This window comes from Salvelinus fontinalis, chromosome 14, assembly GCF_029448725.1.
Source record: "Salvelinus fontinalis isolate EN_2023a chromosome 14, ASM2944872v1, whole genome shotgun sequence".
NCBI classification, from domain to species: Eukaryota; Metazoa; Chordata; class Actinopteri; order Salmoniformes; family Salmonidae; genus Salvelinus; species Salvelinus fontinalis.
In genome coordinates this window covers 54551251-54567114 of record NC_074678.1, presented here as the reverse complement: position 1 = coordinate 54567114, position 15864 = coordinate 54551251, and the positions used below count along the sequence as shown (strand labels likewise).

Genomic DNA, 15864 nt, shown 5'->3' with positions numbered 1-15864 from the left:
GATATGGGTACTATATTGTGATCACTACATCCGATGGATCTGGATACTGCTTTCAAGCTAATTTCTGCAGCATTAGTAACTATGTGATCAATACATGTTGATGATTTCATTCCTGTGCTGCTTGTAACTACCTTGGTAGGTTGATCGATAACCTGAACCAGGTTGCAGGCACTGGTTACAGTTTGAAGCTTTTTCTAGAGTGGGCAGCTTGATGAACCTGCAGCCATATTACTTCAACAGTATTTAACATGAGATCCTCTCTAATCTTTACAGGAATGTGGTTCTGAATATAATCAGCAACACCTCCACCATTGGCATTTCCATCTTTTCTGTAAATGTTATAACCTTATATTGCTACCACTGTATCATCAAAGGTATTATCTAGGTGAGCTATCAAGGTGAGCTGCACATAGTGGACTTTCTCCTAGTGCACACCGGCTCAGTGTTAAGTGTAAATCTGGTTCATAGGCACATGATTACTGCATACAATAGCTGTAGGTTCAACAAAGGCATTCTGGGCACTTATAAGGACATAAATTAGGTTACTTATATTGTGTCTACCCTGGTGTAATGTAAATTTGCTGAAGCATTATGTGTAACGATCTTCGTTGGGAGTAAGAGAGGAGTGTAACGTTCGTCTTCCTCCTCGTCTGAGGAGGAGCAAGGATCGGACCAAAGCACAGCATGGTTTGAATACATACTATCGTTTATTAAACGAAGACAAAAAAACACTTGAACAAACTACAAAACAATAAACGACGTGAACAGACCTGAACTTGAGAACATATAAAACATGAACACACGAACAGGAACAAACGAACGAAACAGTACCGTGTGGCGAACAAACACAGACACAGCAACAATCACCCACAAACAAACAGTGAAAACAGCCTACCTTAATATGGTTCCCAATCAGAGACAATGACAAACACCTGCCTCTGATTGAGAACCATATTAGGCCAAACGAACAAACCTAAACATAGAAACAAACAACATAGACTGCCCACCCCAACTCACGCCCTGACCATACTAAATAAAGACAAAACAAGGGAAATAAGGTCAGGAACGTGACAGTACCCCCGGACTCCGGCCGCAAAACCTGAACCTATAGGGGAGGGTCTGGGTGGGCATCTGTCCACGGTGGCGGCTCTGGCGCTGGTCGTGGTCCCCACCCCACCATAGTTAATCCCCGCTTCCGTGGCCTCCGCGATATTCTCCAGCTTGTGCCCAGGGTCCCTTGCCGTCCAGGATCTCCTCCCAGGTCCAGGAGTCCTGTGATCGCTGCTGCTGCTGCCCGTTACCACGCTGCTTGGTCCTTTGGTGGTGGGTGATTCTGTCACGATCTTCATTGGGAGAAAGAGAGGAGGACCAATGCGCAGCGTGGTAAGTGTTCATGATGAATATTTAATGGGTCAAACTGAACACCGAAATACAAAACAATAAAGTGAACGAACGAAAACCGAAACAGTTCTGTGTGGAACACACAGACACAGAAAACAACCACCCACAAAACACAATAGAAAATAGGCTCCCTAAATATGGTTCCCAATCAGAGACAACGACTAACACCTGCCTCTGATTGAGAACCATATCAGGCCAAACGAAAAACCCAACATAGAAAAACAAACATAGATAACCCACCCAACTCACGCCCTGACCATACTAAAACAAAGAAATAACAAAAGAACTAAGGTCAGAACGTGACATTATGACAACTGCATCAAAATGGTAGGCATTAGTTGAGCTGGGCTTGGGTAATTGATAAGTCATTGTCTCAACGCAGCCATATAGTAATGTGAAAGGATCCAGGAACCCAAATGATTTGCGTGGATCCCATCCTTATAAAACGTGTTTTGTTTCCAAAGGGTATTGAAATTGTCAACAAAAGTTACACTCATTGAGTTGCAATAATCATGTAACCAGTTGTGAAGAGAAAGAATCCTGCTAAAGCGTTCAATTCCATGATTCAGAGAGGGCACAGGGTCAAATAGGATGGGTCTTTTGTTCGTGTCTAGCAGAGAGTCAATCAGCTCTTAAAATCCAGTTTTAACTGTTCAGAGCTGCCCTTCATAATGTCATTAAAACCCATATGGACTACGATAGAATCAATTTCCCTGTCCTGACGTAGTACATTTGGGAGCATCTTAGTAATTTACTCAAGCTCCAGGATAGGACATTGTTTTTACACCAGGAACGGTTACATTTCTTACCATGGAGCCTAGCTAGCTAGCTAACAAATAACGAAATTCCCTCCCCTTTTTTCAAGTCTGAAGGTGACAGCTAGAGTTGAAAAAAAAGTTTAGGCGTATTTTGTATAACTGATTAATATAAGCTGCCTAGTTAACTAACTTAGCTAGCTAACTATCAACATGGCTAGCTAGCTAGCTTGTTCCAGTTAGTTTTCTCGTCATGAATGAAGCAGGTAGAGTAGCTACCTTGTGGTATGGTTATGTGAAATTACAATATTTTCTTGCAATAGCAACACAATTTTGATTTAATGATTTATATGTTAACAGTTCGGAGCGGATCACAGACCAATGCTACCACCATGCTGGGTCTGGAATGCGAGGGACCAATAGTGTGCAACTGCATTCCACATTAGGGGTGTTTCTCCATGTGGGGCGGCAGGTAGCCTAGTGGTTAGTGTTGGTCTTGTAACCGAAAGGTTGCAAGATCAAATCCCCGAGCAGACAAGGTTAAAAAACTGTCGTTCTGCCCCTGAACAAGACAGTTAACCCACTGTTCCTAGGCTGTCATTGAAAATAACACTTTGTTCTTCACTGACTTGCCTAGTTAAATAAAGATTAAATAAAAGAAAACTTGTGATGGAAACTAGAAAATCCAAGCCTAGTTATCTAGGAGATTTGTTTGACGTCTGGGATAATAATATATTTATTTTATATTGTGCTTTTCATTCCAAACAAGAATCTCAAAGTTACTTTGAAAACAAAAAGACTTCATGGTTGATGGTCTTCCACAGCTTCGTGGGATGTGTTAGAGGATAATGTGGCGTCGGTCAGAGTCACAAGAAGTCATATTTAGATTTTATGTCTGTCCGTAAGCAAAAGAATCATGCTTTGCACCTCAAAAACATATCGGAGTGGAATGTTTCGTGTGTGGCTCTTCAAAGCAGAGCACTTTTCAAGCGGGTTATCTCTGGGGTAGCGCATGAAGTTTGTGCAGATGAAATACCCGAGGAAGTAGGTGGGGTGGTTGGTGCATGTCAATTGACCAGTGTGGTGGATGGAGTGAAGAAATACATTTCATCCACACTTTTGTTGTTTGATGAAGAGTCTCTCCCTTCTCATGCAAAGTTAGGCTTTACCATGTAAGAGACTTCAGCGAAAAGGGTCAATAACAGGGGATATCTTTATCTACATATATCCTGATATCTGACATTTTATCAAATATAAGAAGTAGACATGTTCAAGATACGCATGTCCTTAATTTCATATACGGAGCTAGGATATTCTCTGTAATGGGACAGTTTCTCCATGCATCCAATCTGGAATTCAGAAATCTCCTTGCTACCCTATGATTCGAGGGAGATGTCTGTGGTGAGATTCGTTCAAGATAAGCAAATGATACACGTGCACGCGCTTACATATTTGTAGAATATTCTAACTACGGAAAGGGTATGTGTCAACATGCTGACATATCTAAGCCTTTATACGTAGGCATGAACTACTCCACATATTTTCAGAAATGTATCATATCTGTAGTCATTACCTGATCATTTACGTCTGTATATATGTCTATTTAAACAAAAAAATCATAATTTCAATAGATATCCTTACATGATATTTAATATTCATCCTCATATGTCTGACTGAAAATTAGTAGGCTACAAGGCACCAAAAGGAAAACATCGTCAAATTTAATACAAGTTGCTATTTACAAAGCACATCTCTGCTATTTATGTTTTAAAAATGCAGCATAGCAAATCCAGAGCTCCAACCACAACATATGTTTTCTGTAACAACACAAACATAGGCCAGTCTTTGCTAAAAAATGTATTTTATTTATTTAACAGAAAATAAAAGTTGCACATCCTCAATACCCCTGCCTGCCCTGGTTGTTATGTAAGATGGATGCGATGGGTGCAGATTGGGTCGTCAGCGGCGGTCCCCTGGAAAAGGATGCAATTGTGGCCCGCATTTCGGGGCGTTCCTGCATGTGGGAGTTCCCATGAAAATACCGTGCTCAATGGGGGGGCCTTTCATGCTGGAACCAATGGTGTGCTCGAGGGAAGGTGTTCATCAGGAACCAATGGGATGCTCGAGGGGGTTGTTCATGAAGGAACTAATGGGATGCTTCTCTTGTTTCCTATCTTTTTAGCCAATGTAGCCAACTCATTCTCACTGTCTGTGCTCTCATTTTCACCCGACATGCCGTTGGTTTCAAACAGAACATCCACCACCGCCATAGCTTTCCCACTCTCCAACCCTTTGCTCATCCACTCGATCAGCGACCTTTGTTGTCCTCTTCAAAGGCATTTTTTTTCTCTTCTTCTTCTCCTTTGAAGTTTATTGGCAGACTACAACCTATAAGGTGTATTTTCACCACCTACTGTATGGGGTAGTGTGAGGGACTAAAATATGAATTAAGAAGGGACATTGACAGGGAACGTCCCATTGTCAGGACTGACTTTGGGAAACCCTGCATTAGACCAGAGAGACTGAAAATTAACACACACCACTTTATTAGCTGCCATACTGGCAAGGACCATCTGCATTATTTATCTTTTAACCCCCCCCAGTGCTTGTCCATATGTGTACCGGTATGTACTGCATTTGGACCGTGTTTGTCCTGATACAGTACATGGTGTTCTATCAGAAGTCCCATTGCAATTGGAGCTCCATTGCTGGTGGTACATTTCTTCACAGATTTCCTACAATGTAAACAATTTAGTTTAAGGTTTTATTGTACATGGTGGTAATTGACAATGCATGGTCATGAAAGTCACAAATTCTGCAAATTATGGAAGCCAAACTAATGGAGAGAAAGTACATAATCTGCCCATAAGAAAAGTTCACATTAACAGTGAAATATAATTATGATTATTGACATCTTTACACAAAAGTGTTGCCATTAATTCTCTCAGGAGCACCCGGATGGTCCATAGGCTGTGTATCAAAGACAGTACAGTATGAAGATCCCCGGTCACGCTTGGAGGAAATGTCATGGCGACGTTGGCTAGCTAAACGCGCAGAAACACGTAATCGAGGCTAACGGTCGTCTTGCGCCGAACTGCGCATGTGCAAGCCGTCAAGTCAAACTCAATGATTCGAAATAAAAACTAAATTGACGAAAATGAGAACGTGTCAGTTTGTAAATTTCACGAGGTTTGAGTAATAACACGTTAAATTACCTAAGACATTGACTCGAACACAGGTTGGGCCTTTAGATTTCTAGAAAACTAAGAACTAAGGAATATTTTTTCACTTCTCAAACCTCGACCTGATCTGCTTTGTAGTCGTTCCCGGAAATCTCGCGATGTTGCGACTGCGTATAGAAACTCTGTGGTATGCGTAGGTTGCCATGTCTCCTGTTTGCACTGAAACAGCAACTGCAGTAACGTTTGTGATTTTTATATTTATTGTAAAAACATACCGTTTCGTTCTCTACAATGGCCAAATAATAAAAATGTGAATAATAAAAATATCAGAAAATGTCATGCGCAATACGTCCGGTATTTGTCGTAAAGGGATAAATACACATTCAATTATTTACAACTCATGCACACCTATCGAGGAATTGGTTTCACCCACCCTTGGACGCTTTCTCAGGAGCTGAGAGCACGCTATAGGACAAAAATATTGACATAATTATGTGTATTTATAGCTACATGAAATATTAGGATTTCCTATTACCTATAAATATTGAAAGTTAGCATCTACCCCAACATCATAGAACCACGCGAGACTGCATAGGCTACTGGTTTCATCATCACCATTTGTTTCGGCTGATCCAAGCACTAACGTTAGCTACAGCAGCCTGGATAAAATAAGGTAGCTACCTTACCCTTCTATCCCTTTCCCCTAAAATAACAGGGTTGTATCAGACTATTGTTCTTTCCAGCATGAGAAGTCTGCAAGTATGATATTGTTATTCATGCATGTTTGGCTATGTGTCATTCCACTTTAGTTTACTGGAAGTGTTGCCTGCTCCTGTGGCTCTCTGGCTACTCTGCATGATGATAACGGGGGCCGTAGCTAGCATGCTATCTGGCTGGCTAGCTAGCTAGATGGCTAATCAACTAGCTACATGGCTAGGTCAATATACACACATCTTTGGTAACTGTACACTTTCGCATCATTTGGACACAATGGTGGCATCTATTTTTAAAACAAACAATTACATAGTTGTATGGGACTCACTGACAGTTTGAATTTCATATTTGAAGCTAGCTATAACGTTAGATGGATGAGAATAATTCTGCAGTCAGCAGAGATGGCCAGCTCCCATTGACATAAAGCTCATTTATCATGTCTATAGTTTTTCTGCCGATCATGGGACACCTGCACAACAGACTATGTATTTCTAGACTGTATCTGCTCATCCTCAATACAACTATTCTGGTGACCCTTTAGTAATATACAGGAACCTCCGATTTATCAAACTCCTTTCCTAGAACACCTTGAAGTAAGACTTTCTTAGGACACACGATGTTGTCAGGCAAAGGAGTAGTCTATGGCCTCGGGATGCCCAGGGGTGTCATTTCAGTTTACGCTATGGTATGCGGAGGGGGTTACCTAGCTACAGCCATCTTTATCTCTGAACTGTTTAGATACAAAGTTATGCTGTTCCCAGCATATGCGTCGATGCGCTCTCCATAAAGCCAGCTAGCCAGCCTTACAAACAGCCTTCCCTCCTGTTCCCAGGCGCCCGCATGGTCCTAAAGTCAGCTTTTGTACCGCTAAACTGCATTTAATCAGGATTGGAATGATTTTAGTATTCTATTGCCAATTGTTGGTGTTGAGCTAGGGTGTGGCGACCCTTCCATACCCAATTGACTCCCCTGGAGATGCCATCCGATGACCTGGTAAGAATTTGAGATGCCATCTGGCAACAATATTATTTACAAGTTAGTTAAGAACAAATTCTTATTTTCAATAACGGCCTAGAAACAGTGGGCCTTGTTCAGGGGCAGAAAGACAGATTTTTACTTTGTCAGCTCAGGGATTCAATCTTGCAACCTTCCGGTTACTAGTCCAACGCTCTAACCACTAGGCTACCTGCCACCGCGATAAATGGGTGCATTGCATGAATGATTGTCTATCACAAATATATTATTGCTCACTCTGAATAATATCAATATGTGAGTAAGTCATATTTTATTTCTAAGGTTGACGTAATATCTCAGCCTACTGGATGTAGGCTGTACCTTGTTACTCTTCTGTGTCACTGTGAGTATTGTCGTTTATTTGTTGTCTAGGCTACATTACATTGCTACAATGCAATCACTCAGTACCCATCTAGAAATGACAATCCCCAGGGCAAGTTGATTATGCAGCTAATCAGTAAGGTTTCAAGATAACAAGTCAGATTGTCACATCCATAAATTCAGCCGGGTCAGAAGAAACCGGAAACGTCAAGTTTTCATGGGGAAATGACATACGCCTCACATTTTACAGTCCCCGGTGAAACATATAGCAGATGCCTATAGTGTCTGTTTTTCTTCGAGACGAAGAATAAAAAATACTCCAATCTATACACAATACCCCATAATGACAAAGCGAAAGCAGGTTTTTATAATTTTTTGCAAATACAGAGTATTCAGACCTTTTGCTGAGACTTGAAATTGAGTGCATCCTGTTTCCATTGGTCATCCTTAAAATGTTTCTACGACTTGATTGGAGTCCACCTGTGGTAAATTCAACGGATTGGACATGATTTGGAAAGGCACACACCTGTCTATATAAGGTCCCACAGTTGACAGTGCATGTCAGGCTGTAACATAACAAAATGTGAAAAAAGTCAAGGGGTCTGAATACTTTCCGAAGGCACTGTATGTTAATGTATTTAATAATATTGTTTATTTAGCCTATCTATTCAGGTTTAAAGTAAATCACAAATCAAAGTACATTTTCTTTAAACAACGAGGCTATCAATTCGGCGTACTCCATCTTATGTACAAATGGAATGTCTTCATGTTGATTTTGTGTAGAAATTGTTTATTATTCTCATTGCCAAATGCTAATATCTTCTTGTGTGAACCAATGTGTGTGTGATACATTTTGAGTAATTGGAAATGAAAATGAACCATACCCATTTTTTTGTAATTATTAAAGAGGTTTTACACTGCAAGACTGTCTTCAAGTAGGTACAGTATAGCCTAGTCAGGCAAAACAGACGAAAAAGGTGATCTCACTGTATCCCGTTCAAATGCAGAAGTCCTGTTCTAATCTGACAGTAATCACTGGATTAAAGGGCAAAGCGTTTAAGCGTTTGATTAAACAGTTTGAATCCATATTAATCTGTATAATCCATCCGCATGCTCTGTAAACAAAGCGCTGTTAATAACACTCTAGGAAACATGTTATAAACAATAAGGCAGGTCACTAAGTTCGATTTTTGGTTTTAGTTCTAGACCCGAGATATTTATAGCCTTGTTTTTATACGATAGCTAGTTAGGCCTACGAATAGTCAGTCTAATAGGCTAGATCAGCTGTTCCAAGCCTAGCTGGTGTACATAGGGGGAGAGGGACCTTCTTTATTTTGAGGGTAAAATAAAAACATTTGAAAACGATGCAAAAATCTGAGATGCTTTAGGCTAGAAACAAGTGTTAAAATGCCAGAGGAAGACGCGACTCTGATGCACATGGGAATATATTTGGTTGGTCTCTATGACATTCAGAAGCTGAGGGACAACCGTTCTAAAGTCGAGGAGTCAAAGAATTGGACTTTGATTGGGTCGTAATCTTATACAATATGTGACTTTGTCACTACCAATTGATCTACTCACTTTCTGTAAAAGAGTATACACAGTATAAATAAATTCAGGGTTCATATAAATTCATAATAATACATATTTGGTAGCAGGATAACATTTGGTAAATCGGTTCTAGAGATTAATTTCCTTAATTATTATAATTATATATAATTATTATAATCATTAAATAGCCTACCTAAACGATTTCATGAGTCTCAAAACAACATTTTCTTAGGTCCCTGAAATTAAACAACATCACACTGGTGGTATAGGCGATCTCAATAAACAATAAGAGGGCGTGACATTTTTCAAATGTGAAAAAGGGGGCCATGGGAAAAAAAGGTTGGAAACCCCTGGGCTAGATATTTATTCTTTGAGTTTTATACAGTACACAGAATATGAAGTGCTGTGTCTTGATATGACACATGTGCATGTACAGAATGTTACGATACTGCAGCTCAGGAGGTTAAGTTTAGAATCCAGCTGACCATCGGTTATCTCTATACCCATGACTTTACACCAGCTTCTTATATTAGCACATTATGAAGCCAGAGTCATATCGACAGTTTAATTTTAGACTCAGCGGCAACTTAAAACCGCTTGCTCCCTCCCAGTGCATGTGCACTGATTTCACTGAAAAGACGATGTGTGGATGACTACAGTAGCCTATAGATAGATAGAAATAGATTAGGTTACATAAGAGACTCTCCAACAATATGGAAACTATAACAAACTGAATCTGAATACAGTACATCAGTGACATCATTGATGTACGAAACATGTAGGCACGAAAAATGAATGCACTCGAAAAATGTAAGTCGCTCTGGATAAGAGCGTCTGCTAAATGACTAATATGTCAGTTTCATTTTCCCTTGTGTGGCAGAATTGATTAATTACTGTATAATACTGAATATAATCATAACCTATGCCAACCTATGCCAGGCAAATTAAAGCTGCTGGTTACCATAGCGACGTACATAGATAAAGCGATACATCTCTAAAGCACAGGGATCAAAATGTCCCTAAATGTTTTCTCCAACACCCTAAATTGACAGTAGAAAAGGCAGGGGACCCCACTTAGATAAATTATATTCCCTTAACACTGGCTATGTGTTCATATTCTTCTATTCTATGTCCTGCAGGCTGTCCCAACACAAAGTAATAACATGATAGCAAGTTCTCATAGTGTAACGTAAACTCACTCACTTTTGTACATCGCCTTGGTCCGTACAATTGACCTTATTTTAGCACCCCAAAAAACATAATACTTCCAGATCAACTGTAATGTCAATACCATTGTAAATCACAATTTCTCCCCTTTCCAACAGAATCAATTACATCACCCCCACGCTGCCCGTTTCTGCATAATTCATCAAGGCAATGAGCTCCGTCGGGTCTTTAAAAAAATGGCGGGTGGGGAAGCGAAACTAATGCATGATAGTGAGAAGGAGAGATGTTGTGTGGGAAAATTGCTTTTTTTCACTCGATCTGTCCAACTTATCACCTTATCGCCTCTAAAATGTAAATAAAACACTATAAAGAGTTTATATAATGTGTCATTACATACCTATTTGAAGCTTTGTGTCGAATTTGAATCGGGTTTTTAGGGCGGTGCTAAAGTGATCTTAGAAGTAAACAGCGGCTTTGAGAATGATGATCGCATGCAACGATGACGCAAAAAATGACTAGGTATCCCCGCTTTCCCCCGTCACTGTCCATTTCTTGTTTTTAAACGATGAGAGAAGTGCTACACCTGGTGGAGAGAGATTGTAAGACAGAAATAGTTGCTTTATGCGTGCTGTACGTTACGACATGACACGTCACGATGTAACGGAGGGTCAGTTTTTTCAACTTTTCTCCAATACTATAGAGCCATTACCATGTCGATCAACGCTTGAATAGAAACGTAGTTCACACCCCCGATTTTGAAGTCAACACAGTCGCTACAGTCCCATTAGTTCTCTGTAGCCTCGTTTGAATGTTGCGGTTGCGCACATTTGTACGGAATGGTGTGAGTTTACGTTAAAAGTTTCTTAATTGACACTAAAGGGTTGTATTTTATAACCACTTAATTTGTTTGATCCAATTAGTTTTTCTCAGGGGACCCCATTAATTTTCATGCCCAAGTTTACCCTAGATGGCGCTAAACTCATACAATACTACAGAGGTGCAAAAACAAATGTTTAGGCCATCCACTATTTATCACATTTGGTTACTCTAGTCTAGAAGTTACACCAGAGATAGGAATTCCATTGGGCAATGAATGGAGAAATGTATAATGCCCCAACCAGCAGACTGTCGACCAATCGCTTTCACGTTGTCATGCTGCATTATGCGGTTGCTGAGCTAATTGTCATGCTAATGTTGGGTTTCTGAGGTAGCGCCCAATTGACTCCCATTCACTCCTCGAAGGAGAGCTTTCCTTGTCCCAGAATCGCCTAGAATGCACCATTGACGACGCATGGGCAATGTGCATATTGGGCATTAATACGATTCCTTAGAAGTTTCCCATCTCCCCAAAACTATCTCTGGTTAGATGTAGTTTTTCTAGCTATTGGTAACTAGCGTTAGTGCAATAACGCTAGTGAGCAATTGCGCTAACTCTAGTTATCAACTACCTTCAAACTGCATGCAGACATACAAATGTTATCCACAAGTCCATCTGACTGCGAGGAAGTAGATTTAAAGTGCTTCATTACCAAAATCCCAAACTGTCCCTGAATAGCTAGCATATCAATGTAACCTGTTGGTGGCTAATTGACTCTAATGTTAGCTAACTTGGCCTGTGAACCTGTCAGCCGGGGTCAACATTCCCTAGAACAGTTTAAACTATTTTGATTAACTTACATGTCTGATATATTGGGGAAATCTGACATGTTGAGCAGTACATGATATCTCCCTCTGTGTCGACAGGTCGAGCCTATGAAAACTCCTGTTTCCAGGTCGGAATTAATTTTCTTATCATTTTTCCTCGTATGCTACTTTTTTAGCAACTGGTTCAAGGTTTGGTATTTGTGGTGGACAATGGGGTTCTTTCTTGGTGCCTGGCCAGCTTTCGGTGCTTGTAAAAATATATTTTATGAGACTGCTATCGCCCGCTCCATTTCCTAGAGATAACACTGGCAAGAGGGTAGGCTACACACATTTGAAAACGGAGGTAAAACCGTGGGCACACACACACAAGGACACGTGATGAAAGAGAGACTTCAGAAGAGCCACCCAAACTCCCAGCTCAGTTAATTTCGCCCAATCTCTAGGCTACTTGCAGGGCACTGATAGATAGACAAGTGACTCTGTGCAGAGATTGGGAGTTGACAGTGTGCAACACATCGCATCTTCAGTACACTTTCATCAAATTGATCTGATTAATTGTTAGATATTTTTTTGTGCTTTATTTTTTACTTGTCCATTCCGAAAAGCTCAGTCTATATTCTCCTTGTCCGGCAATTTTTTTTCCCTTGTCCCAGGGGACAAGCGTTAATGTCGAGCCCTGCAATGATTCTCTAAACAATACTTGTTTTGTCACATAAACTGAAATTAATAAGCAATCTATTACAAGTTTAGCAACCAGGAAATGGCGGAGCGATTTCTGCATAGTGCATCTTTAACTCGGCTTTAAAATCTATGGCAAAACTTGAAAATGGCTGTCTAGCAATGACCAACAACCAACTTAACAGAGCTTGATGAATTTTAAAAGAATAATGTGCAAATAGTGTACAATCCAGGTGTGCAAAGGTTGACCAAAACAATTACATTCGGGAACTATTCCGACCCCTTTTTCCACATTTTGTTACGTTAAAGCCTTATTCTAAAATGGATTAAATAGTTTTCCCCCCTCATCAATCTACACACAATACCCCATAATGACAAATCTTTTTTCCCCCCCAAAATGTATTACAAATAAAATGAAATCACATTTACATAAGTATTCCAACCCTTTACTCTGTTGAAGCACCTTTGGCTGCGATTACAACCTCAAGTCTCCTTGGAAATGACGCTACAAGCTTGGCAGACCTGTATTTAGGGAGTTTCTCCCATTCTTCTCTGCAGATCCTCTCAAGCTCTGTCAGGTTGGATGGGGAGCGTTGATGCACAGGTATTTTCAGGTCTCCCCAGAGATGTTCGATCAGGTTCAAGTCTGGGCTCTGGCTGGGCCAGTCAAGAACGTTCAGAGACTTGTGCCGAAGCCACTTCTGTGTTTTTTTGGCTGTGTGCTTAGGGGCTTTGTCCTGTTGGAAGATGAACCTTCACCCCAGTCTGAGGTCCTGAGCGCTCTGGAGCAGGTTTTCATCAAGGATCTCTCTGTACTTTGCTCCGTTCATCTTTCCCTCGATACTGACTAGTCTTCTAGTCCCTACCACTAAAAAACATCCCCAAAGCATGAGGCTGCCACCACCATGCTTCACCGTAGGGAGGGTGCCAGGTTTTCTCCAGACGTGGCGTTTGGCATTCAGGCCAAAGAGTTCAATATTGGTTTAATCAGACCAGAGAAACGTATTTCTCATGTCTGAGTCCTTTAGGTGCATTTTGGCAAACTCCAAGCGGGCCGTCATGTGCTTTCTACTGAGAAGAGGCTTCCATCTGGCCAATACCATACAGGCCGGATTGGTGGAATGCTGCAGAGATGGTTGCCCTTCTGGAAGGTTCTCCCATCTCCACAGAGAAACTCTGGAGCTCAGTCAGAGTGACCATCGGGTTCTTGGTCATCTCCCTGACCAAGGCCGTTCTCCCCCGATTGCTCAGTTTGGCCGAGTAGCCAGCTCTAGGAAGAGTCTTGGTGGTTCCAAACTTCTTCCATTTAAGAATGATGGAGGCCACTGTATTCTTGGGGACCTTCAATTCTGCAGACATTTTTTAGTACCCTTCCCCAGATCTGTGCCTCAACACAATCCTGTCTCGGAGGTCTACGGACAATTTCTTCGACCTCATGGCTTGGTTTTTGCTCTGACATGCACTGTCAACTGTGGGACAATTTATTGGCAGGTGTGTGCCTTCCCAAATCATGTCCAAATAATATAATTTACCACAGGTGAACTCCAATCAAGTTGTAAAAAATCTCAAGGATGGTTAATGGAAACAGGATGCACTTGAGTTCAATTTCGAGTCTCATAGCAAATGGTCTGAATACTTATGTAAGTAAGGAATTTATGTTTTTTCTTATTTTATAAATGTGCAAAAATTCTAAAAACATATTTTTGCTTTGTCATTAGTAGACATTGTGTATAGATTGATTAGGATTGTATTTAATTTAATCCATTTTAGAATAAGGCTGTAACGTTACAAAATGTGGAAAAACTCAAGGGGTCTGAATACTTTCTGAAGGCACTCTAACCTACTGTCTTTGCCCTTTTTAAATGGCTATAGATAACCAGAGGTCTCAGGAATGCTGAAGTGACAAGGCCAGAGAGTACCACATGTACAGGAAAGACCTGTCTGCTAAACCCCCTTTCTCCAACATGACTTTAAAGCCCCACTCTGTAATTTGAACAACAACAAAATGGCAAGCTTGCAATAAAGCTGAGGGATGGGGATTGATGGACAGTCCTTGAGGTGACCACAATGATAGTTTTAACCATTTTTTTTAAAGCCAAGTGTTTGTTTACAAAGGCATTTTTCATAAACAAAAGCAACAACCGTTTGGTTATGATTGAGTTAGGCTAGACAGTTGAACTAAACTCATGAAGCATTTAGGGATATTCTTCAAGAATCAATGGGTAGGCTAGGCCAATATGACCAAGAACAGCTGTAAATATCAGAGGTGGGACCAAGTCACAAGCAAGCCACAAGGTCCAAGTCTCAAGTTGAGTAGAACGTCTCGAGTCAAGTCCAAGTCGTGTATTCTAAGAGTCAACTCAAGCAAAAAAAAATATATATACAGGCAATGTCTTGTTCAAATCTACAAAGTTTGTCTATTTATTGAGGCTACCAAAAAAACGTTTTCATTATTTTGTCTACAACACATTTTGATGATGTAATTTATTTTAACAACAAATTCCAAATGCAAAAGCTTCACAAGAAAATTATCACTTTCATGCCAAAAAACAGTAGGCCTATGCTAGTAATTGTTACTTGATGCCCCATTGCTGGTGAACTTGCAAAGTAAACGGTTAATATTCTTGATCACCTAAATGTTTTGGAGCTGCATAATAATTGATGGCGTCTCCCCTACAATTTGACATTTGCGCTGCACCCGATCCAATAGCTGTACATCAAATCAGCAATCTATTCGCTAGCACAGTGGTTTACATTAATTTTTTGTTGACCCGCGACCCCTAAAAAGGAGCTAGCACATGCACTCGCGCACAGGGTGAACATGCACCTACCATCGCTGCGCAAATGTGGCCTGTCATTACAGCCATAAATGGTGATGCAGTTTCAAAATGCAAGATACAGAAATAAACTGTTTCACATCAGCATTTTGAGCTGAAAGTCATTCATGTTGGCAGTCAATATCGACTACGGATATCACGTCCCGTTGACACCTTCTCTGGGGTCCAGAGCAATCTTACTGGTCAGATGGAAAGCATGATCTGTCTGTAGGCTTTTTCTTCCTCACAAATATAATTATTAATTCACCAGAATATGTTACATCTTTAACACTTGAGTTAGTGTGATGTTACAGCTATCTTTAGACATATAGCCAAAAGAATCAAATATTTCCCAGATTCAGTTTCACACTCGCAACACCACAAAACCTTCTCACTGTGCTAGCTCAAGACTCGAGTCCACACCTCTGGTAAATATCACAGAGTGGGCCTTTAAGTGGTGTTCTCAGACCCCTCTATTGATTCCACGTTCTGCTTTGAAAACAAGTTTTCATGTGTAGGCAGACATGCACAAATCCTTTGCGGAGATCCTTTTAGCTCTGAAGGGTCTTTGTAAAGATAGTGTAGTGTTGTGACACTATTTTATGGCTCAGATTTTTATTA

The 15864-nt window shown here is 40.6% G+C and overlaps 1 protein-coding gene across 6 annotated transcripts in view; it reads left to right on the top strand.

The window, feature by feature from the left end:
* ttll7 (tubulin tyrosine ligase-like family, member 7) overlaps nt 1-15864 on the top strand; it is a 190212-nt gene that overhangs the window by 45530 nt on the left and 128818 nt on the right. For 5 of the 6 annotated variants that reach the window (XM_055862303.1, XM_055862301.1, XM_055862299.1 and 2 more), the window contains exon 1: nt 5750-6011. The exons of the other annotated variant lie outside the window; for it this stretch is intronic. The gene's annotated coding sequence lies outside the window, so the exon portion shown is untranslated. Of the gene's footprint in view, nt 1-5749; nt 6012-15864 lie in introns of those variants that run through there. 6 annotated transcript variants of the gene reach the window in all.